This window comes from Podarcis vaucheri (genome assembly GCF_965113315.1).
Source record: "Podarcis vaucheri genome assembly, chromosome: 4".
NCBI lineage: Eukaryota > Metazoa > Chordata > Lepidosauria > Squamata > Lacertidae > Podarcis > Podarcis vaucheri.
In genome coordinates, this window is record NC_138762.1 from 52750708 (window position 1) to 52777082 (window position 26375).

General features: G+C 41.7%; 1 protein-coding gene and 1 long non-coding RNA gene across 8 annotated transcripts in view; one reads left to right on the forward strand and one right to left on the reverse strand.

The window, feature by feature from the left end:
• Positions 1-26375, reverse strand: part of APP (amyloid beta precursor protein) — a 150900-nt gene that overhangs the window by 115886 nt on the left and 8639 nt on the right. The window lies entirely within an intron of this gene.
• LOC309531373 lies at positions 14495-22435 on the forward strand. Of its 4 annotated transcripts, none has more exons than XR_014219266.1 (4): positions 14495-14574; positions 15583-16025; positions 21235-21393; positions 21795-22435. It is a non-coding gene; the product is annotated as an uncharacterized lncRNA (long non-coding RNA). The 4 variants fall into 4 exon arrangements; XR_014219268.1 differs by lacking the exon at positions 14495-14574 and adding an exon at positions 16504-16631 and having other exon boundaries at positions 15057-15698; XR_014219267.1 differs by lacking the exon at positions 14495-14574 and having other exon boundaries at positions 15057-16025.

Genomic DNA, 26375 nt, shown 5'->3' on the forward strand with positions numbered 1-26375 from the left:
TTTGCTTTGGGAATCAAAGGTTTTTCCATCCCCAGCATCTCCAGGTTGGGGCCGAGGATGTCCTGTATCAGAAGCCCAGGAAAGTCCCTTCCAGTCAGTGAAGATAATACTGAGCTAGATGGAGCAAACTCATCTGACTCAGCAGAAAGTCACTGCTGCTGTTTCTATGAACTACACAAGTCCAAGGCAAAGAATGCACCTTGAATGTAGAAAGTCTCAAGTTTGGTTCCTGAGATCTCCAATTAAAAATCTCAGGTAGCAGGAAAGAAGTTTTTTCTTACATTTTGGGTGCACCACAGACAGCAAAGAGTGAAAAAGAGAATACAGGCCCAGGTAGACCACTGCACAACTTCAAGTACAGCTGTCTGCACAGCTATTCTCACATGTGAGCAGTTACAATCACAACAGCATTCCTCCTTCAGAAGTCAGGAAGGAATAAAAATGCTTCAAAGTCCATGCAAATCTGATGGGATCAGTTTGTGATGTGAACAGGAAACGTGCTTCCAACTTTCCATAGTCGTGATTTTTTACACACTTGACCTATGCTGTGTCTGTGCATGAGCAAAACTTACTTATGCTTGTGCAATAGGCCTTGACCTCCTTCTCCTTCTCCCCTCTTCTTCCAGCAGTCCCCTGCATACCTTCAAAATCACCCACCCACCCCAGATCCTTTGAAGAGACACAGAAGGTGTGCAAGGAGGAGAGCAGCAAGGTCAAGTTAGTTCACCCACTAGTTATAACTTTTAACACTCACTTTGCTAGGAAAGGCTTACATATTATCTGATGGTACAGATCGCTTTGTTTACATTTTCATCTCTAAAAACCCACATTCATTCCACCTAACCCCACGTTTCCATATATCTTGCATTTTTTTGAATGAATCAGTTCAGGTGGCTCAGACAACATTCACTCAGATTATTAAACCTGGTCACATCTTCAAAGGCTCTTAGAATGCGGCATCTGCTTTCAGGTGCCTTAAAAGGAGCTGCCATCTGACACAAAGGCTTTTGGTAACTTAATATTAATCCTCTTCAAAAATCAAATTAGCCTCAAGATGCTTAGTGAGCAACAATAAAGCCATGTAACAGTAGACTCATTTGCTTGAAGTGACAGCATCAGCAGATACGTGAAACCACAATGATTCTGACTGCAACTGGCATAAATACAATGGAAACATGTGTTATACATCAGTATGTCAAATAATATACATTTCCAGGAGAAAGCGAGGATGTCTCATGGAAGATGCTCCATGTAACTTTAGAGAGAACATCTGAATATGTTAGGAGACTAAAAGGATAGTCACGTGAATGAGTTTAGCATATAAAGGCAAAAACATGCAGTATCCTGGGCAACTTAAGACAGTATTTCCAGACAAGGGCTGGATGGAACAACTATCATATCATAGTCCAAAATCCACATACCCAAAACCACATTAGGTTTTCAACAGCCTTGCCAATTTTTTAATCAAGGGCTGGTGAAAAGATTGCACTCCGAAATATGCTGCCATAAGAATAAAATTTGGAGGTCTCTTATAAACCAAGAGAATGCCTACCAAGTAAACACACATCACGGCAAACCACAAGCAACAGTGTACCCATAAACACACAGTGTACAATAAACACATACGCACCACAAACTCAGCTCAATTTATATCACATTTAGCACAACTTAGATGTGACATGCATGTGAGAAAACTGTTCTAGTTTATTTTGTCAGTTCATCAGAAGGGATGACATTTGGGAGTCCTTTGAAGGTAGTAACCAATGTATTTTCTTTAGCATCACACAGAAATGCTGAATGAGAATGTGCTGTCTGATGCCCTAAATTCATTAGAACAAAAATGTTACACTGACATCTGCTACCAACAGCTGTAAATATAGGAAATTCATTAGCTGCCTGTCCAATACACAAGAGCCGCATAAGAAAACACATCAACTGTGGAAGTTATACATCTATATTAATCATGATTATGATCTAAACTTTTCTTACTGTTTAAAGTGTCCCTTAATTGCATCCACAACTCCATATGACAAGAAACATTAAACTGTCTTCAACAAATAAGTAATGTGGAATACTAAATATGCTGAAGGCTTAATTAGCAAACGCCTGTCAACTCCAGTGCTATGAAGAAGTCTCAATGTGCTCATGACTTGTCTTAATAATTCAATAAACCAGGGAGTGGAAAGAAAATATAATATTGCCATGATTATGGACGATGGACTATTTAATAACTAAGTCAATGACTAAATCTTTAGTGGCTAATAGCCCAATTTACTCAGAAGTAAATTGAGATTTGCTGCTGGGGGAACATGCATAAAAGTGCAGCATAACTGTACAATGCTTTACATGTCTACTCAGTAGTAACTGCCACTGAATTCAATAGTATTTATTCCAAGTGGTATACGATTGCCGTCTAAATAATCTAAGCAGTGATTTTCTCATATGGATTCCACTTAGCTTCTCCCCCAGCACGAAGAGGAGCAACAAACCAAGATTCCTGACTCAGCCTGACATCTGAACTGGACATCATGGGTTATTGCCCTCCAAACAACCCACAATGCAAAGCCAAGGTTTATTGTTGGCTTCCCAATCTTGGGTTAGCTTGGAGTGAAACAAACCACAAGGCACAGTTAGACAGAATGCTAAAACAGGGATTGTTGCTCTCACTAGAGCAGAAAAGCTGGAGAGATCTCAACATTTGCAGGGAAGCATTAACAATGGTTTACCATGATGTGTGCAGTCAAAACTGTCTACCTAACCTCCTCCCTCTGCTCTTGTGCTGATTATCCCAAAAGAGTTATTGTATATAAATTAGATGAACATGGCAGCTACAGAGTTCTAATTTACGACTAAGAGTAAGATATGCATATAGATATGGATAGATATAAGGGACGTGGGTGGCGCTGTGGTATAAACCACTGAGCCTAGGGCTTGCCGATCAGAAGGTCGGCAGTTTGAATCCCCGCCATGGGGTGAGCTCCCATTGCTCGGTCCCAGCTCCTGCCAACCTAGCAGTTCGAAAGCACATCAAAGTGCAAGTAGATAAATAGGTACCACTCTGGCGATATTTCAGGAGCTTGTTCACTCATAGGACAGAGGATGGCCCAGTGGAAAAACCTCACCTTCACATATTGTTAGTCTCACCCTTACTGTGCAAGGTTGCTAAAAGTTAATCATTCCAACACAGGCTGTAGACATTCACCTCTAATGAAAGTTTATACAGACTCAGATCTTATTTATTTGGCGGAGAATCAATTTGCACTCTGCCTGCTGCATACAATATGCAGCACTACCTTAAAAGGGGTTAATCATGGATCACTTAATACAGCCCTATTAAATTTAACAGGACTACCACAGTGTTGACCGGTCACCTAACCCTTGAGAATTAAAGAAGCGGAAAGGCGAAGAACCTTTGGGAAAAGTTAGTCAAGGTGAAACATTTTACTCCTGAAAACCCGAAAACACTTGATGTCCAAATGCTGACAGCAATGTAAAAGGGAAGGGATCCTTGAAAAGGTCAGCTGATTCTTGCAACAAGGATAGGAGGTGCTACTTCTGTGTTTTCCCCAAAGCACCAAATGAGGCGCTAAAGAAGCTCCATTGGTTCTCAGATAACTAAACATTTCTGTGGGGTGTCCTCTCCTCTCTCCAACAGTTCAAATCTCTCACCCCAGAACACTCCAAGCTTGGAAACCTGTGGCTTACCTGAATATCAGATAAAAGGGTCACTAGACAAACACGGCATATAGCAGTCACAGAAATATAGAAAGCCCCCTTATACAAAGGCAGGCCACCAGTTTACACACTGACTAGCAGCTACTCTCCAGGGTTTCAGACCAGAGTTCTCTCCCAGCCCTACCTGGAGATGTTAGGGATTGACCCTGTGACCTTCTGCATCATCCTACTTACCACTTTGTTTGCACCTAGTCCATTCTGGATCCCAGTGTCCCCAAGATAAGAGTTCTGAAGCAAAGTTCCTCAGAAGAATATTTGTGACCTTCCACATGTTGCTGGATTACACCTTCCATAATCCCCCGCCACTCATCGTGCTACTTGGTGCTGATGGAAGCTGGAATCCAATAGCATCTGAAGGGTCACAGGTTCCCCCTTCCCTGCAGTAGGTACTTGAAGCTTTCTCATGCGGTCAACCTGTCTTCTGAGACTGAGCATGGCCACACCCTCCATTTCTAAGCACCCACAGAGAGATGCAAATGGGTGATTACTTCCTCCCTGTGTGACCACCCATGCTATACAGTGTGTCTATAAAAGAATCTATCAAGCATTGCCAAATGTTTTGGGGAAGTGGGTTTATTCAGGTATCTCCAAGTTTTGTAACCCCTAGTTTAATTCAGAGCCAGGTGGTTGGGAGGAAGAAACAGCAGCAGTAACAACCAGGGGTGTGGGTTTCTTGGTTGTTGTTTTTTTAAAAAGTAGGGCATGGGCTTATGGTGGCAGTGGTGAAACAGGAAGTTTGCAAATGGTAAACCATTTGGTTGAAAGCCACAGCATTAAGTCATGCAACTTTAAATAAACACGGATGCAATTTTATGCATATTCTGGGGCTTTCTGAAGCCTCAGTATTGTTTGGTTTCATGCAAGTAATCCCTCAGCATGTGTCATCCATCACTTCTAAAGATAACTTTCTTTAACCAAGAAACTTTACACATCTCTGAATCATCAGAAGTAATACCACGTGGATTACAAGACTAAGTATCCCCACAAATTCCCACAAGTGTAGACTGGCTAGGGAAAAAATATGGGATGCTACATTGTTAATCCAGCTAACTTGTTTTTCTAGCAGCTGATCAAGAAAAACAGACAGATCCATTGAAAATGTGTGCTTATTGAAATAACTCTAACAGTAAAAGGTTACTATGTAAAAGAGATAAAATACGTGAATATAAAGTTTATTTGATACTTACACCAAAGGAGTGGAAGGAAGTCCAAGGCTCGGCAGAGCCTAAAATAAATGTATTTATGACTTATGGAATGAATATATTTTGTGCAATTTAAGTATTGGATTTTGTATAAGTTTATATGTATATATATATATAATATCAATAAAAATTTATCAGGCAAAAAAAAAAAAGAAAATGTGTGTTTATTAATTTTTAGAACACATCTCAATAGCAGTTTTTATAAGATCTTATATTTTGTTTGTAAATACATCTAGCTTGTTATGTTTCTTATGAGTGTAAATTTCTCTTTTTATAATAAAAAGCTGTTTTAAAAAGTGACTAGATAGTGTGGATCTTGTTTAATTGCTAAGGGCTTATGCCCCGCTAACTCCACTCTCACCAACCTGCCAATCCCTCCATATTAAACCCCTCTCCCAAGCTTCCCACCCCATGCATCCTTTATCTCTCTCACATATTATTTCTTACATGTGAGGAAGCTGAGGAGCAGAAAAGAGGGGGACTTAACTTGCCTCTTCCTTGCATTATCTACAGTATTTCACAGACCAGCTTACAATTTCTTGAACCACCAATACTTTTTACCTAAACTAAAAATGCCCTCTCTCTCTCTCTCTCTCTCACACACACACACGATTAATTTATTCTGCTTATCAGAGAGCCTTGAAGAGGTTTCCCTGCAAAGCCATTTGATAAAACCAAGCACACAACAGAATTAATTTGCATGTCTGTCCTATTATAAGAAACAGTCACACTCACACCTTGGAATAGCACTCACTTAGGGCAAATCCAATGTGTATTAGTGTAGGATGTGGGACAAGGTTTAAAAACACATCTTAACAAACTTGAAAATATTATGTGAAAAACAGTTGCTTTATGTTTCGACCCCCTAACTCTAGTAAGATGTGAAGATGTGCAATTGCTACAAATAAAAGGTATGCCCCACGCCCGAGAGATGCAGTTCAGTTGTGTCAATGGATGAGCCAAAGGATGCCAAGCAACCTGTCAGCTTCAAAGGAGGACACAGGCTAGGTAAGGAGCAAAAGGTTGAATCAATTAAATAAGTGTCTGCTTACTTTCTTTGCTGCCTCGCCACGGAGCGCAACCCGAAAACGCTCAACCGGAAGCGTATTTATCCCCAGGTATGACTGTATCAGCACTAGCCCTAAAAAGATCCAACTGGCAAATCAAATTTCCTCCAACAAATTCATTGCAAGCTGTAAATCCCAGGGATTTCAAAAGAACTTGCCACAACACAGTGAGTTTCAAATTAGCACACAAAGCACTCCAGATGCCCTTATGTCAATCGTTTCAACCCAAATACGCCCATTTAAAAATGCATTCCAAATCACACCATGCTGTGTCATCTGATGTACATCTTGATTACCTCAAACCAGCTGAAGCAAGAAGGTGTAAAGCCCACAGGAACTGAATATGACCGTACCTCAGAAAGCTACAGAGTTAGCATATATAAAAGGAAACCACCAAAAAAAGCTTGCATGGCAACCCACCTACCCGAAAGAAATAAAAACCCAACCAAGAGGGACAATGACTCTTTGAAGAAAGGCGAAATCGTGCACCGACCGGTGAGGTAGGCGAGGCAGATCATTTCCATCTTCACTGCACCAGGTGATCTTTTGTTTGTTCCCATTAAGAGAAAGTCATTGTCTGCTAAGAATTCTTTTCTTCAACAGAAAAGAGTCAAAATTATAGGGCTGAACCTGTATAGCTCAGCAATCAACCCTCTTCTACCTGAAAAAAGCTACTGTGGGGGTTACAAACTCCACAATTATACGTCGTCTCTTCCAGAGATCACAGCAACCTGCTTTTTCCTATCAACCACAATCCTATATTTCTATTAACCAAGTGGCTGAGGCTCAAGGCAGGGGGCATTGTGAGTTTGGCAAGAATGCATGCAAGACTCAATTGTTCATTAGGAATAAAGAAGGCAAGGAAGAGAACAAAGGGACAAAGCAGAATATTGAAAATAAAAGGGGCTCTTTAGCTCAAGTCTTTGTATCCTGATCTTACTACAGTGGTACCTAGGGTTAAGTACTTAATTCGTTCCGGAGGTCCGTTCTTAACCTGAAACTGTTCTTAACCTGAAGCACCAATTTAGCTAATGAGGCCTCCTGCTGCCGCCGCACCGCTGAAGCACAACTTCTGTTCTCATCCTGAAGCAAAGTTCTTAATCCGAAGTAATATTTCTAGATTAGCGGAGTCTGTAACCTGAAGCGTATGTAACCTGAAGCGTATGTAACCCGAGGTACCACTGTACTTTAAAGCCAGTTTCTGGTCTCCTCATGAGTAGCATAGGTGATCAGTCCCCATTCATGTCACAGTTCATTTGACTGGTAGATGGCACCTTTCAGCCAATTATCTTCCAGGTCACATTTGCCAGAGAGTCTGCAAACACTTTCAGGGAAGTGGGGAGAGGGGAAGATGGCTGTTATTTTTGCAGATCTGGGAAGTGGCCATCTGGTGATAAGCATCACCAGCATTTTTCCATCTTTCTGTCAGGCAGCATTTAATATTTTCCTGCTAAACAAGATTTAATGAATAACCTTTGGGTCTGAGAAGGGGCCCGTGCCTTATTCAGCAGCCATGGTGGTGGGCAAGAAACCAGTTTTAGCCACACCCTAAAACAAACACTGCTTTCTCTCATGCTCAAAAATTCAATCCCACTAAAAAGAAAGGCAGTTGATTATGCAATTACAAGGTGCTTTCTCTTCCTCCTAAGTTGTGTGGCATTAGAACAAGTCTCACCAAGGGTTACACAAGTTTCTCATCAGGAGTACAGTGTCACATACAACAACAGTGTTGAGAACAACAATAATCACAGTAGCAGTATGGTGTACTCCTCGTTTCACCTGAGATCATAAAGCAGTATTTAATGTTTAAACAGCTACTATAAACATGCAGGCATAACACAGAGGTTATCTGCTGTAAGCACAAAAGCCTCACACTTAAAAGAAAACACAAGAATATAATGGATTGAAGAAATCCTCTCACTAGTTAGAGATGTGACCATGTGCCTCAAGGCAGAAATCTCAAACCGGGTAGCTAGAAAGCAAAGTTATCTGAAGGGGATACACAAACGAGCACTTCAAAGCACAGGCTAGTTTAAAGGAACAAAACAATTTAGAGCACAGTAGCTCAAAGGTCCTTTGATACATGGCAACTCAATTTAGCTGACAGATATACAAAGAAACCAATTCGCATGACAGGCCATTCAGTGGCAGATGGCTGGGGGCTATTTCCCTCATCTGACTGCTTGTAGCTGGAAGGGAAAAGCAACACAGAGACACAATCCAAATCATGGATAGGCAAACTAAGGCCCGGGGGCCGGATCTGGCCCAATCGCCTTCTTAATCCTGCCTGTGGATGGTCCGGGAATTGGCATGTTTTTTACATGAGTAGAATGTGTCCTTTGATTTAAAATGCATCTCTGGATTATTTGTGGGCCTGCCTGGTGTTTTTACATGAGTAGAATAAGCATCACTGGGACTTCCTTGCTTTTCTGCCAAACAGGATTTGATTGTGAACATTTGGGTATTAGAAGGATGTGGGTCTAAACCACAGAGCCTAGGGCTTGCTGATCAGAAGGTTGGCGATTTGAATCCCTGCGACAGGGATGAGCTCCAGTTGCTCGGTCCCTGCTCCTGCCAACCTAGCAGTTCAAAAGCACGTCAAAGTGCAAGTAGATAAATAGGTACCGCTCCGGTGGGAAGGTAAATGCTGTTTCCGTGCGCTGCTCTGGTTCGCAAGAAGCGGCTTAGTCCTGCTGGCCACATGACCTGGAAGCTGTACACTGGCTCCCTCGGCCAATAAAGCGAGATGCGCGCCGCAACCCCAGAGTCGTCTGCAAGTGGACCTTATAGCCGGGGTCCCTTTACCTTTACCTTATTCAGCAGCCATAATAGAGGCTGTCACATACGTATAGACAGACAGACAGATTAAAAGTTTATAGGTAGATATATTTTTAAAATTGAGGGGGGGGGGGAGATAGCAAAGGTATATAGATAGAATTGTTTGCAGTCATATTTATGTGGCAGGCTGCCAGTTCATTCTGTGGGTGCAGCCTGGTTCATGCTAACCTTTTCTCATGCAGACAATATGCAATCATGCGCAGGCATGCACATACAATCAATTGCATATTGCAGTGTCTGTCTATCTGGAGACAAGCAGTGTATCTGCAAGAGCCCTGTCACTCACACTGGTCATTCAGAAGTCTATGCGAAGCCCACCTGACGGCAAGAGCTCTTGCTTGTTGCTGTTCCCAAACATCTGATATTCAGTGACATTACTGCTTAGGAACATGGAGGCTCCATACAGCCATCATGGCTAATAGTTATTGAAGGATGCCTTTTCCCTGAATTTGTCCAGCTCCCCTTAAAAGAAATCTAACCAATGTCCACCATGACACCTTGTGACATTCAATTCCATAAATTAAATTACAAAAGGTTTGGACAATATTCGAGGCATCAAGAAGCCATTAACAAGCTTTGGAACAGAATGCTCTGTTCTTGTCCTTCCCTTTCCTGTCACACACTGGCTTCAGTGAAAGATCCTGGCTCGTATCAAGTCAGAGTTCCCTGGTTCAGGCATAACAGAGAACTCTGGTTTAATACAAACTTTCTCTAAGCATTATAGGAAAGGTGAGAAGAGGAGCAACAGGAGGACCTGTCAACCCCAATGTTTATTTATGGCTTTACGAAGCCTTGCATAATTGTACAAACAGGCCACATTGTGAATACGTATTTCCTTTGTTTTGTTTTTCCTGAAATTTGTGCCGATCAGTTTCATCTGATAACCCCAAGTTCCACTATTTTAAGAAGAGGGGGGAAATCCCTTTAATCACTTTCCCCTACAAAATGCTGTCCCTCCCTCCCTCCCAATCCTAGCCACCTTCCCCAAATTCCAGAACTAGAAATACACAAACATAGCTTGAAAAAAAGAAGCATTTGGTGTGTAGGAAAGAGAAAAAAGTATTTCCAAGAGTTGGAATTGTTAGCCTGAAAGAGAGCAAAGAATAGAAACGGAAACTTGAGAATTTGCACAAAAAAAGGAGCAAAGCTAAGATTTCTTCTCGGAAGACTTCTAGCTAACATGACACACGCTAACTTGAATGAAAAATAGAGAAAGCTTGCCTTTTTCTGCTGAAGAGGTGTAAGACAGGAATAAATTACTAGGTGTCTATCCCTCTTTGCATAAAATTACAGAGACGGTCCTTTGCCAGTAGTCAAGTGAATATTCCCAGGAACAAAATATTAAGCTTAAGAAGAGAACTTTAGGAGAATGAGCTTGTCAAAGTGAAGATCAATAATCTTGTAGCAGTCGTGAAAGCAAAAGTTTAACTTTGTTTTATTACAGAGTACAGCTTTCTTCCATTGGGGTTTAATTAAAAGAAATATATCATAAAGAGGTTAGATTAATTTCCCTTTATTTTTTAAAACAACGGAGCATGAACCAAGCAAAGTTTAGTCCTTTTAGGAATCACTGGTTTCAGTGGGAATGTTAAACATATGGGCATAAGTTTCCTACTGAAATTAAAACAATGTAAGAGCACTTAACTTTAGAGGATTTTGCTCAGTTACTTTTTCAACACCATCGAATTGTCAGCAACAATTAAAATTTAGCAATTCTGCATGTTAGCACTAAACTTTTATATTTCACCAGGCAATTAGGAATACATCTTTCCACCATGGTTAACCGACGTCTGTTTTCAGTTTTTAAATATGGTTTTTCTTGTATGTTTTTGTTCTCTCACTGCAAAACACTTTGGTTTTTTATGACCAGGGAGGAAGAAGAGGGGCACCTTTTTTCAATTCCCTTCATTTCTGACCACTGGACATGGTAGTTACGACCAATGGAAGTTGGAGTCCAGTAATGTTTGGAGGGTCACAGTTTTCTCATTCCTGTCCTTCAACATTCCTGCCCTAGGGCACTTATTTGTTAGACTTCTATTTCAGCCACTATTTCTCAAGTCTGAGACATCATGTGAGGACAAGGTAATCTGATGCACATCTACTCAGAAGTTAGTCCTCTTAATGAGGCTTCTTCCCAGAAAAGTGAAAGTGGGATTGCAGACTTAGGGAGGAAGTGGGCCTTGTCTGAGATAGTGCCGTTAACCACACATTGGTTTTTCCCCCCAATTATATGCTGGAACAGCAAAGACAGACAGGTGGAAAGGATTCACAGCAGAGATTAATGACAAGCTGTTTTTGAAGGAGATTTATATGTTCATGAAAAGCTGCATAATGCATACACCACAGCTCATTTGTGTGAAAGTGTTCAGCTGTGGCATTCTGGCAGCAAAATTATAAATAGAACCCTCCACAGTTCCCCGATATATACCCTTTTTTGTTTTCTTATTAGGACCTAATGAGATGCAGTCACATTGCGAAAGGGGTCATGAATTCCACTATCAGCCAGGAAGGAAATGTCTAGTCCATTTTGTCTCCAGCAGTTCATGTTTCATTATGTAGAATTCCAAAAAACCCTAATGACACCACACAGCAAGAGTGCAGCAGCCAGAGCATCACTCACTAATGATGAGCTGGTGGAGAGAAACTGTAAGCAGAGGGGCTTGTGCCACTTTTGAATCCATCCATCCATTTCATTTCAGGTTATCAGACATTCTTTTCCACATTCAAGAGCAATCTAAGTTTCCATCTCTATCAGGGTAAAAAAGGTAAAAGGTAAAGGACCCAAGGATGGTTAAGTCCAGCAAAAGGCAACTATGGGATACAGCACTTCAGGCCAAGGGAGCCGGAGTTTGTCTACAGACAGATTTCCGGGTCACGTGGCCAGCATGACTAAACTACTTCTGGTGCAACGGGACGCTGTGATGAATGCATGGAGCACATGGAAATGCCGTTTACCTTCCCACCACAGCTGTACCTATTTATCTACTTGCCCTGGTGTGCTTCCGAACTGCTAGGCTGGCAGAAGCTGAGGCAGAGCAATGGGAGCTCACCAACGCCGCACAGATTCAAATAACGGGGGAAAGAACGCTTTCCCAGATAAAATTCCAATGCTGAATTTTTCCATAGGAACAAAATATCCATTGCATGAGCTCTTTAGCAACAATAAGTGTATGCCAACTGCTAACACACTATCAGGCGAGCTTGGCAGTTTCAACTTCGTTGGTTTGCTTAGTAAACACAAATAAAATAAACAAGCAAAATTAGATCACTCTCTGGGACATCAAAAAAAATTGCCAGCGCAAAACTGTCCAAAACATTACTGAACTCTAAATCACAGAGGCTGCATTTCAGGTGATTTTCTAAGCCAAGGATGTAGAACCTGTTAACAGATGGCCTCCTCCCCTCCCCTCCTATTCACATGCAAAAGACTCCAGTCCTGACATCCTGTTTGAAATATAGCAACACAGAGATTTGTGCCATCCAGCCCAGTAAGGAAGGCAAACCATGTTTTGTTCTTGTTTTACATTCCAGCTTTGGGGGGGATCACTCAAACACAGCGTGTCAATTTGGACATCATGGTGAACTGTGGCTTGGGCTCAACAGGAAGGGGAATTAAGTCATATGTGAGAAATAAGAAGGAAAGGGGAAAGGGGGAACACATGAGCTCAGCAATCACCACAATCCCCTAAAAGAGTGTTTGAAGGCTTGTCTGAATGTGAACACTGAGTGTATACCTGTTTGTACAGACACTGTACAATGTACAAACTAGCTAGATAATTCTGAACTCAAAGATATGCATCACCACAGGCGAGTATTCCCTCTTTTTAATTACTTTTTCATGCTGTAGCTAAAAATGTTTTTTCCCTGATCTTTCACTGTCTCAACCATGGACATTGATATTATAATACACAACAGTAACTGCACGAAGCAAAGAGGCATTGTTAGTCTGGAATAAGGTGGAAACAAAGTGTGTATGCACTCTCCAAAAATGAGAAAATGAAAACAACAACAACAACATTTGTATGCCACCCATCTGACTGGGTTTCCCCAGCCGCTCTGGGTGGCTCCCAACAGAATATAAAAAACATGATAAAAGATCAAACATTAAAAATTTCCCTCTACCTACTTCCATTTGTGAAAGCACAAAGCAACTAAAATTGATGGCCAGTAATTTCTTCATAAACTATATGAGAAGGTCGTTTATAGACCTGACAACTGTGTACAGTTTACCTTTATTTCTTTCGCTTGCCCAGGAGTGGTGATAGTAGCACCTCAAAGCTGAAATCCTAAAGCATGAGTTAGGGAATTAAACCCACTGAATCAGTGGGGTTTGTTGCAGAATAGATGTGGTTGGAGGCTGTGTCTTTTCGTTCATTCAGCCTAACATTTGTTCTTAATTGGCAGTGACGTGTCATCTCATTAATAGAATTGGGGGGGGGGAGAGATGCAACTATATACACATTGTTATTATACAGAGGTTTTGCATGTGTATTAATTTATCCCTTCTGAAGGGACCCTCAAGTGAACAGAAATAAGATGCAGGTCTCCAACCTCTGTATATCACTAGCTGTCATAAAAGGGTGGGAACCATATGTATGCAACCCACTGCAGAAGAAAGGCGGAGTGTAGTAAATATAGGAAAATGAATTTCTCAACATGCATACTGTGAGCCTGTCACATTCAGAATAATTAGAAATTTAATATGAGAAGGTATAATGTCCTTTATAAGATGGGTATTTAGTCAACACAACTTGCAGAAAATGGATGTGATCCTATACATACTTACTAGGAATAAGCCCCATTGATCACAGTGCAACTTACTTCTAAGTAAACATGCACAAGATTGTAGATCAGCCACTGTTGTCTGGCAAGAACCTCCAAGTAGACAAAATAGGAAGGGTCTTAAAGTAAAGCACTAAATACTATTTTCATTTCTAATCCAAGCAATACTCATGACTGGAGGATATTTTATTACAGTGGTACCTCAGGTTAAGTACTTAATTCATTCCAGAGGTCCGTTCTTAACCTGAAGCACCACTTTAGCTAATGGGGCCTCCTGCTGCTGCCGCGGTGCTGGAGCCCGATTTCTGTTCTTATCCTGAAGCAAAGTTCTTAACCTGAAGCACTATTTCTGGGTTAGCGGAGTGTGTAACCTGAATTGTATGTAACCTGAAGCGTATGTAACCCGAGGTACCACTGTACTAGATAAGGAACCCTTCTCCAACCCCTATCGATCTCAGCAACTGTGCCCCTTGGTCAGGAGAGATGGGAATTGTAGCCCAAAACTGACAAGGTAAAACCAAAATGGGGAAGATCATGACCCAGTTGTGCTGCTTATAAAAACATTCTTTTCATATCATAAGGTTCATCGCTTGTTTAGACTTCATTTTGATTGCCAAGACATGCATTGGGCAAATTACTCACTTAAATCGACTTAATGCGTTTCTTCTTTTCATTCAAAAAGAAAACTGTCAAAACAGTCTAGCCCTCTGGAGCACCATAACACCATTTACTATCAACATACCAATATTTCAAGCACAGACAAGTTGATACGATATTCTGCACCAGTTCTTCCTCAGAATGACAGTTTGCAATAACGGTCATATAAAAGCACAAATTCTTCAAACTGATGTGAAGGAGAGAGAGAGAGATTGAGGGTAGAGAAATAAATCTACAGTTCCTCTTCCCTCTGCCCCAACTGCTTAAGGCTGCTGTTACAAAAAAGAGAAAACGTCACCTTTCATACATTCATTTTTTAAAAATTCTGAACAAGTGAATACAAAAACAAACACACTTTGTTTCCTCAGGTCAGAGTATTGCCTCCAGTATGGCGGGGGGAGTGTATCCCTCCAGGTGGTGTTAGACTACAACTCCCATCAACCAAAGCCAGCATAGCCCATGGTCAGGGATGATGTGATTTGTAGTCCAGCATTGCCTAAAGGGCCACAGGCTCCCCACACCTGTAATACTGAATTCTCTCTAATCCCTGATTGTTTTACTTACAATCTTCAGATTGACTATCCCTGCAATAACATCCTTATTTCCAATTCAACTCCTTTTCTTGGTGACGTTTGAACAAAGATACATCTTCCTTTACATTGAAGCACATGGCATGCAACAATTACATAAAAAATAAGCACTCAGATAAACATTTCTGAATTTATTAACAAAGTTGCAGCAAAGTGTATTTACCCACACTGCAAGCCTATACATGTCTACTCAAAAGCAAGCCCCACTGAGTTCAACAGAACTTACTCTTGGGTCAAGGTGTACAGAATTTCTGTCTAAGTAATTTTCACCTGCTCTGTTCAAGATGTGAACAGCCACAGATTAGCCACCTACAATTTGTATCATGAAAAATAGTGTGGCATATTAAGCTATTCCTCCCCAAGCACCGCTGCTTCAATCAAATTAGGAATCCCGTTGAACTGCTTTAAAAAGAACATTAGGCGACCTTGCGGTTTCAAAGCCTTTTGTTTTGTTCACTAAATGAAAGTTTAAAGAAAAGCTACGTGACTATCATGGGTGGGGATCCAATCTGTTTCCCACAGATGTTGCTGAACTACTGCTCCCATCAGCCAAGACATAGTACATGCTTGCTGGGGCTGATGGGAGTTGTAGTTCAGTGATAGTTTGGGTACGTTTAGCCAAGAAAAGAGGAGAGTGAGAGGAGATATGATAGCCATCTTCAAATAGCTCAAGGACTGCCACATGGAAACTTGTTTCTTTTCCTGCTCCAGAGGCTAGGACCCGAACCAACAGATTCAAGACACAAGAATGGAGATTCCAACTAAACAGCATGAAGAACTTTTTAACAGTTAGAGCTGCTCAACAGTGGAACGGACTCCCTCAGAAGGTGGTGGACTCTCCTTCATTGGAGGTTTTTAAGCAGATGGCCAACTGTCACGGATGCTTTAGCTGAAATTCCTGCATTGTAGGCGGTTGGACTAGATGACCCTTGGATCCCTTCCAACTCTACAATTATGATTCTGGCAGGCCAAAGGATTCCCACTCCTGCCCTAGTGCACTGAAATATTTTCTGATGCAACCTCAAAATTACCCATTAAATTTACCAGGAAACCCACGCCAACAGATGCAAACTTCCTGGCCTTTTAGAAATCTCTGTACTGCACTGATAGCAAAATCAATTGTCCCTTGTTAGCAGAGGGCCTAAGCAAATAAGGTTATTTTCAGTTTATTTCACCAGATTAAAAATCTTAATATTGAAACAAAATGAAAAAATGACAACCTACGTTTGTTGGACATACTGCAGGTCTTTGACAACAGTATTGTTCTTAAATTTTAAAATAAAGATACATTGAGTTAGCTGAAAAACAGCATGTAATGTATATATAATAAGTAAACAGAAACAAGGCAGCTACCAAACAAAACCTAGGTACATTTGTTTTCATTTCCTCTCCTTTTTCCATTCATTTTTGGCCACACAGTTTGAAGTCTTCCTCTCCAATGTAAAGTCTTAACTATTTTTTCTTTTATTTACATTAAAGACAAAGCTTTGAAACTTCCAAAATATTAGCTAGCCAATATTGGGGGGGGGGGTTTGCTGTCGAGTCCTTTTACTCTCATTTTTCTTTTTCAAAGTGGGGATGGAAAACTTGTTTTGAAAAGTAATACAAGTTTTCCCCACCTCCCACCAACAGACCAGATTACATGGATGCATTCTGGAGACATTTTACTACTGCAATTCAGTTCTGCTGCTTTCGAGAGTGAGACTGAGTGAAACAAAATATTTCCTCAGCCACAATACGCTTACTGTTTCCAGAGGGAAGTAAGAGGCCCTTTCAGCTTCTCTATTGTCCTATCTTTCTCAAAGATCACTGAAGAGACTTTAAAAAGTCACAATACAGTACAATATTAGTTAGTTCAGATGAGTGACTAGTACCCAAAATTCCACTTCAATTTAACTTATAAAGGAGAGAATACAGTAAAGGTTCTTCCTGGTCATTTTACAGCCTGGCATGCTTCTAGAGTTCATAGCTCAAATAGAAGGATAACATAGGCTCTGCCTGGGTTCAAACCCAGTATTTAAAGCAGGCTAACCAGATGTTAAAAGGGACGCAGGTGGCGCTGTGGGTTAAACCACAGAGCCTAGGACTTGCCGATCAGAAGGTCGGTGGTTCGAATCCCTGTGACAGGGTGAGCTCCCGTTTCTCGGTCCCTGCTCCTGCCAACCTAGCAGTTCGAAAGCATGTCAAAGTGCAAGTAGATAAATAGGTGCCGCTCCAACGGGAAGGTAAACGGCGTTTCTGTGCGCTGCTCTGGTTCGCCAGAAGCGGCTTGGTCATGCTGGCCACATGACCCGGAAGCTGTATGCCGGCTCCCTCGGCCAATAAAGCGAGATGAGTGCCGCAAGCCCAGAGTCGGTCACAACTGGACCTAATGGTCAGGGGTCCCTTTACCTTAACCAGATGTTGAGCTCCTATCATCCTGTGCTGGCAGGGGCTAACAGAGTTGGAGTCCAACAACATCTGGAGGGCCACCAGTTTGTAACCCCTGCTCAACCCCCCCCAAAAAAAAACACACAAAAAACCAACCTCAGGCAGCAAGGCTGGCAAAGATCTCCACCTGAGACCATGAAGAACCACTTCCAGGCAGTGCAAGCCAGGGTTTCCTAAACTTGGGTCACCAGCTGTTGTTGGACTACAACTCCCATCATCTCTAGCTAGCAGGAATAGGTGTCAGGGAAGATGGGAACTGTAGTCAAAAAACAGCTGGAGACACAAGTTTGGGGAACCCTAGTGTAACAATTTTTAGATAGGTGGACCAATAGTTTGATTCAGTGTAAGACAGCAGGTTGATAAGTTTGTATCCTTGCTGCAATCAAAGCCATTAGTGACCCACTGAGAATTTTCCATTCTAACTTGGATGACTTGGGAGCGGGGAGATGAACTATTTGGACAGGTGAGCCCATTCTGCCTACCTCCTCCTGCCTCACATTTGACTGCTTAAAACCAGAACTATTTCAGACAATGGCCTTTCATTGGCCTTGGTTTTCAGTAGTCAGAGGCATGGTCAGAGCTGGGGGGGGGGGATTCATGCTGGTTACGTTCTTAACAAAGTAATGGAAAGGCAGAAAGCAAACTTTACTCACAGAATGGCAAAATATAATAAGCAAGTCTCCTTTTGTTGTGTATATGCAAAACGGCTTTGAAATGATGAATCTCCTCCAGTGACAGTGTGTGAATTGTGGACTCAGCTATTCACTTAATTTAACACAGGAATATGCTATTCATAAGCTGAAAGCTCAAAGTAACACAGTAGGCTCTTTTTTGTTTTTTTAAAGTGCTGATCAAATCCAGTATGTCTAAGCATGCTGCATGGGGGAAGGAGGAAGAGAGAAAAAAAACACCTCTGTGAAAACTGCACGCCACTTCAAGTTTTCAATGTAATCTATCACAAACAAAACTAACGAGAGCAGCTGCTAAACCTACCGGTATCAAATGGGCATCAAAATATTTGAAACAAGCTACAGGATGTGAGTAGTAGAATATCACACAACTCAACATCTGATATGGACACAGCCATGCAGAGTTCACCAAGAGGTCTGCAAGCTTCCCAGCATGGAACACAGCAGCCATAGAAAAATACTATAAATGCAACGGTTCAGCACAGAGTTGCCTTGCTGAAAAGAGGCATTGTGAGTTATTCTTTATTACCGGAATAGATTAAACAGATGACATTAAACACTGTCTTTATAACCGCAGCCTGCATCAATTCACACCGACAAATTCCTAAACAACTTGGACCTCAAATAACTGAAGGAGCACCTCACCCCCCCAAGGTGCGGATACAGAGGAGGCCCTGCTGGCAGTTGTTCCACCCTGCAAAGTTCTGTCAAATAAACATGCTAAATCAGATCCCAATCAAGTTAGGACTACTGGAGCATTTTCAAAAATGTTTCCCAATTCATAATTTGCCAGAAAGCCAAGATTGCTTCTGGCAATGGGAATGTAAGGTCGCAGCTCTAAGCAGTTTTATGGCATTTTTAGCTGGCAGCTCTTCTGTTTTGCCTAAACTACAAAGTTTTCATCAGTTGTATGGCATTATGTCTGTTATAGCACCCTGACCCCCCAAATAAACAAGTAGATAATACTTGTTACCTCCAGTACTTTTTTTCTTTTTAAAAAAATGTTTAGGGCTACTCTTATTTTCCTACTCATATTGAAATACTGTCCCTCCCACAATGAGGCCAAACTTAGATTCACAATATGTTTAGGGGTATGCGTACCCCTGAGTCCCCCCCAAAAAAAGCACTGGTTACCTCTATCCTCTTCATCCCTACCTCTGAGAACAGGAAATGCCCATTTGTCTTTAGTACCAATATGCTCCTGAAGAAATTAGACATCAAAAGAACAAGTGTCCATTGAGATGCACTGAGCTGGATTCAAATTCCTAAATATTAAATCCCTGGTGGGCAGTGTGTACTGCAAGATTTGAATATCACTGTGCAAACTGCCCCACAAATTGTGGTTGATATTAGCCAATAAAAGGAAACTGTGAGTGTAATGTATTTCCAAATTTTCTTTCACCGTCTGTTTTAAACAGGTATAACTGCTGATCTTCTACATGCAAACACTTAGTTTTGAGAGGTGACCTACCTTTGTTCTGCATAAAACATAGCACACAATAATATTCAAGTCAAAATAGGATCAAAACAAGGGAAATCAAAGAATTCCGACACTTTCCCTTGTCAGCTGTCTCAAGACAGATGGAGAACCCATGCGGCTGTCCAAGCATAGACGCTGTTCTAAGAATTCACCTCCTACAATGCAATATTAAGTCACTCTTGTATGCCTGCCAAGTCATTCCACAAGACTGTGGATTTTGGTAGGTATTCAGTCACTTCAGAAGTACAGTCTGCACATTATAACTTATGCATCGGTTGTCAAAGTGAATTCAACATTGAAGTTTTAAAACCATTTCACACATCTTGTATTCTCACTGATGGAAGGGGTATTTTCGGAGGGAGTACAGAAATCATATCTATCTACGGATACGGCGCAGGGCGAAGAAACTAATACAGGACCTAAGTGACATGACAGGGAATGGCATGACCAGACGCAGGAGAGCAGCATTCTTAGCACACTAGTTTTCCACACAGGATAAATGGCTATGAAAATAACACCCTGCTATTACCTCAGCTGTGCCCTGACTCGCTGAGTTCAGAATTCAATGAAAGCACAAAGGGAGACCGAAGACTGCACACCCAAAGATATCACTGAGACACCCATCCAGAAACTGCTAAACCGAGAACCTGTTATCTTAGCCACAAAGCAACAAACATCTCTTTTCCAACGCACGGTTAACTGTGAGAGCACAGCCCCTGCTTAAAAACAGCCGAATAAATGGCTCTATGTGAACTGAACGCTGGAATCTCTTCGTTTATGTGAATACACTTCCCCTATTCAATAATGAACAACTGAAATGTGATATATGCACTGGGAACAAAGCCCTAAATAATTATCACTCAGGGCAGAAAATTACATACACGTTGGATTCAGGCTAAGTGTGCAACAATGCCCCTCTCTGCCATGCTGATGACTGGGGAAGGGGGGTGAATAGGGTGCCTTTCTGCTGGACTGCACCAGAAGTGCAATGGTGGGGATGGGACTCGGCTGCAGCAAAGGTCTGATCTGTGACCAGGTGGATGGAAAGGCTAATGTAGACAGTTTGCCTGCCAGTGGTAGAGAATGGGGCGTCTCTGGGTTGTGGATCCCAATCTCCAGGCCCTTTAGCTACACCAGCATGGAGCTGCCATTGCACCTTCCACTCTGGCCAGAGGGAGCCAACAGAGCTTGGCACACAGCAGTGGAACCGAACCACTTCTCGCCAGTCCCACACGATTGCTCTGCTCAGGAATCAAACTTAGCTTAGCCATGGGCTAACCTGTCGCAATCATTTCAATGGGACTGTACATAACAAGCCAGACTGACAAGGCACCTCTCCCTAAGGAAACACTTCGTTTCATTTTAAAAAGCCGTTCTAGTGATCGTCTTGTACTATTTTTAAATGATGTTTTATTTCTGTAAACAACGTTGATGTTGCCTCATATAAATGGTGTCATGTAAATACTCTTATATAAATAAAGCAAACACATTTCACCACAGCACCTTCTGCTCCACCTACATCACTGCAGGAGCCAGGATAGGAGGTGGGGGTGGGGGGGTGGATGGGTTGGAGAATAGCTAAATTGCTCTCAGATTAGACTGTGCTTATTTCTGATTTTAAGAAGCAGAGAGCATTCTTGGATGCCAAAATTTAAAATGCCAGAACATAAAGAATCAGCGCATATATAGGATATATATATGCATGTATTTCCTATAAACATAATTAGCACTGACTTACAAATTGTATTTTTCTCGCTCTTCAAGATAACACCATCTAATTACCGGTCTGCACCATCTGTAACAACACCGAAACCTTTTTCTTCTGGAGGAGGAATCTACTCAAGAGCAGTTATTAAGTTTGGGAAAGCAGCAATTGTACATACAAGGAGTGGAATGTAATTTTACCGCCAGGAGAATTTATATGTGAGTTAAGAGCTTGGGGAGGGCGGAGATGGGGGGAGCAGAAGAGAAACACAGTCTTTGCTAGCTCTGCATCTGACCTGAAAATGCCAAAAAAAAAAAAAAAAAGGGAAGATGCCTGACTGCTAAGAGCTGAGCAGGTGCATAAACTGCAGGGGACTTTTCTTTCAACGCTGCAGCTTTCAAATAAAATGGCACCTTGAGGCATCGGTAGGTAACAAAACAAAGCTGTGCAAACCAGCCATATGGTCACGTTATGTATTTGTTTCCCCCTGCAAAGCGCAGTTCTGCTTCCAGTGGAGGGCATTTATTAAAAACATGGTTCCAAATAACATCAAATAACAAGTTTCCAGCAATGCACATCTGGGGCAAATGCTTTATTACTCTCTTTATCTGCCTCCCAGGTAAGAAGACGACAAATCTCCCTACATGCCCTGTCGAAGCAGCTCTAATAGCTTTGGACCTTTCGCCAGTTTCTGCGCCCTCCACCTGACGGACAGTAGCACCGGCAAAATTGAGGAATGCATTGCAGCAGCAAAGGAATCAATGGCTGCATTATGTTCACAGTATTCGTAATAAAGGAGTTCATTTAAAACGATCATAGCACTAAAAGGTTTTCGAAAATCTGTAAGCAGCTCTCTGCCATGTTCTTATGTCGATACGATTATAAAGGAATATTAAGTTACACAACATTACCCTGAGATTGAAGCCCAAATTTCAAAGGAACCAGCATTCCAGGGCTGGTCAAACATTCCCCAGAGGCAACTCAAATCGCTTTAACAGATAAAGGGAGAGAGATCCCTCAAAAACCCTTAAAAAAAAAAACCACTATACTGTTCTATTCTACAGTCTTGCGTCCTCACACCCCCACTTCCCCCTCAGCATTCAGCTGCTCCATTCAGAAGCCACTTTGTCAACTGAGACGGTCTCCTAATGCCAAGTTATGCCGTGGGATAAGATGCCTGGAACTCAAAGCATCTGGAAATATTCCCTCACAGACACTTAACACTATTCAAGATGGTAACGTCCTCTAGACACTCCACTATAAACAGAAAGAAAGATGAGAGAGGGGGCAAAACAGCAGTTTGCTCTTAGGTTTCTTGGTCACACTGGGGCTCCAGAGCATTGGGGGCGGGCGGGGGGAGGCAGAAGCACACACTGAAACAAATTTGGTTGCCATAGCAAACAACTCACTCATTTTTGGCCACTTGCATGAAAGCGATTGCCACTCAGCCTCGATGCTCCTCTTTCACAAGAACCTTTTAAACCCAGCCTGTCCCTAGCTATGCTCACTGGGGCTGACAGAAGTTGATGGCCAAAACATGTGGAAGGGACCTGGTTGCAGAAAGGCTGTTTCAGCCTCTTGTCATGCTCCAGAGAGGAGAAGCAAACCGCTAGTAACAAAGCAAGAAGCAAAAATAAACAACAAACCATGAGGGCAACAGTTCTGCTTTTCTGTACCGCTGACTTAAATAACCTAAAATACAGGGTGGGGGAAATCCAGTAATTTCAGCTACACCTGAGTTGCAAAGACTCAATGACGTCCCCCCAAATACTAGACTGAAGGGTCTCTGCCCAGCTCCCCCTTGAAAGCTGTGCTTGGACAAAATGTTGGCTCCAGATGTGGGGGGGGGTAAAGGACCTCTGGATGGCTAAGTCTAATCAAAGGCGACTATGGGGTTGCGCTCATCTCACTTTCAGGCCGAGGGAGCTGGTGTTTGTCCATAGACATCTTTCTGGGCCATGTGTCCAGCATGACTAAACCGTTTCTGGCACAACGGAACACTGTGATAGAAGCCACAGTGCATGGAAACGGCGTTTACCTTCCCGCCGGAGCGGTACCTATTTATCTACTTGCACAGCCGTGCTTTCGAACTGCTAGGTTGGCAAGAGCTGCGACACAGCAACGGGAGCTCATCGCGGGGATTTGAACTGCCGACCTTCCGAATGGCAAATCCAAAAGGCTCAGCAGTGGAGCTCAAAGACCACCTGGCCCCCACATGCCAAACATCTCTCAGCCCAGGCTTTCCACAGAAGGAGCCATATGGTGCTTGCATCATGGTTAGGCAGGATACTTCTTCATTGAATTGAGGCAGAAGAACTCCAAACAAGTCATTTGTGACATGTAGCTCCCCCCCTCTTTTTGATTCCCAAGAGCCACACATCTGCCTGGCCTCTTTCTGTAACAAAAGCTTAACATTTAATAATTTGAATTATTCTTGTCTGTGTGTGGCAATGCTTGCCCTCCTTGGCCAAGCCAGCTGCTTTACTCTAACAGTCTACCATTTACAAAGCCCTCTCTGTGTATCCTCAGCTCAACTCCTCCTCTATTCAATAAGACTTAACACAGAGATCATTTTACGGAGAACTTCAAAAGAAAGGCGCTTATACCTCACACTCTCCACAACCCTCATTCCTGTTCATGCTACCAGAGGTTGGCTACCGGAATAATCAAGAACAGATATTCAATTAGAGATGGAATTCTTTTCTTTGAACAGGAGGCAGGAGCCACTAATACGGAAATAATGGATTTGACAGAAGGTGCGGTGGCTTTAGACTCTAACGAAACCTTACTATCAAGACAATTTAGGCTGCAAAACTACATATAGCATCTGAGTACAGATTGGCTGAAAACAGAACTAGCCTAAGGATAACTTCAGCATGTAAGGTGACAAGACAGTTTAGCGATTACAGAGTAAACAAGGTTAGATATGTTGGGAGCACGTTCAGATCACACAAACAAGAAGTGCTGTTTATGTCACACTCTCTTACAAAACAACTCTAACTGCGGTATGAGACATTTCCTCCTTGGCCCTTCTCTATTCGAATAAAGTCACAGCAGTTCAAGGCAATGGTATAGCTCTGCATTCTTCCCAAAGTGCAACTTGTCTGGTCTCAACCTCAGTTGTAACATCAACAGCTGAGTTGAGGGCCAGCTTGATAAAGACTATGCTGTGGGGGCTGGGCACTGAACCTGCAGTCCCCAGATGCGTTGGGCTCCAATTCCCATCAGCCCCACCCTGCATGCCCAATGGTCAGGGATGATGGTAGTTGTAGTCCCACAACCTCTGACGGGCCACAGGTTCCTCATCCCTTCTACATAGTTCCAGAGGTGGGAAGACTTCTTGCTTGTGGGATCTACTTTTATTCAAACCCCTAGATCCATCAATCAGGGATCAGTGCAACCACCATTAAAGAATTCCAAGCTGGGGAATATTTATTTAGTACCAGAACAGAGCAGAGCATAGTCTTCCCACAGAAATTTCCACGAATGTGTGCTATTAAAAAAAACAACATCCCACATGTTTTGTTACTCCAAGCTTTCTTCATTTCAGGAGTATAATAAGCAGGCCAGTGCTGCTATACAATTGTATATCATAAATCTACTACAGGCTGCCCATAGATCTACCAGTACGCCCAGATCTGCTTTTGGTAAAGACTATATGAACATTCTGGTTTCTTAATTTCAGAATAAACATTTCAGGAAGATGTTCAGTTCTAGAACACATGAATGTACATACATAACCTGCCAATAATTTTTAATTCAAAGTAGATGTTCACATGGCAAAGTGGTCAATACAATTCTTTGTTCCTTAGTGTGCACACGTGTACTAAAAAAATACATGTTTTGTTACCATATGCGGTGATGTTCAGAACTGCTATCTATTATAAACCCCAACCAGTTGGAACTTAGGTTATGTTATGCAGAGTACACAATTCTTTATCACAAGCTATCCATACATCAAGGGAATGACTGCAGCAATGCTGTTGATACTTTGAGAATTGTATAACAACTATATACATTAGAAATATTCCATGTCAATATAAAAAACCAACAAACATTTGCAAGGTAAAAATCACTAAGCCTCTGACAAAGCAACTTTTCTGATTCTGAATATTTAACTATTTTTCTGATCCTTGTCTGAGAAATCTTCAACTTTTGCCAGTTATGTGGTTCATACAAATCTATTCCAAGTAATTATGTTTCTTTAGAATGCTAGAAAGTGTAAATGGAAGAATCAAAATGATTTGCATTCAAATCCCAAATTAAGATATGCACTCTTGGGTAATTTACTCTGCCCAATGCTTTATTCTATTTTCTTTTAAAGACCCAGTAACACACATTTAACTAAAATATAAATATAGTTCTGGGTGGAATCCACACAAGCTGTTCCTCCAATTATATTTATAGTTATAGCAATTGCAACAGAATGAAGTAAATAAGGAATTAATACAGAAAGAAGCAAATCCTTAGCAATCCGTTATTGCTATCATGAGCCATTTGCATACAAAAATTCAATGTAAAAGTTCTACAAGAGTGTCCAGCTGCATTATTGCTAAAAGTGAATAGTCAGTGGTTTCTAGGAAGCCTACAAACAGATTGTGAAGACAACAACCATGTCCTTGTGTTTGACTCTCAGCAACAAGGGTTCGAAATTAGCAGGGTGCCAGGTGCATTTTGCACCTAAAGATTCTCCATTTGCGAGCACCTCAACAGGTCTGGGTGCCATTTTTTGCACCCGGCTGACACTCAAGAATTACTGAAATGTATGTACTTTGAAGCCTCAAAGTATATGTTAAGGACAGACTATATGTTAAGGAGTTTAACAATAAAGAGTATAGTGTTTTGAAAACTGAAGTGTGGTATCAATATTTTTATTGTAAACATCAAATTAAACATGCATTAACAATTTCCCAGTTTCTAACACTGTCAGCAACCAGTATTTGGAGACTGAAACACTGAACGTTCCATTTTGCATCATCAATGAATCTGTCCAACCTTGTAGAATTCAAAGGTGATAATATGGACTGTTCCAATTCCAACTGAAAGGGGGCATTAATGCCCCCTTGCATAAACCGCCTACAAGTATAAACTAGCACATTAGAGGCAAAGCAGCCACTCCTTGTTGTTCTAAGTTTCTACTTACAGAGCAGTATATAGTTTTTATGCCGGGAGCCCTTTATGAATTGACCTAGCATGTCCA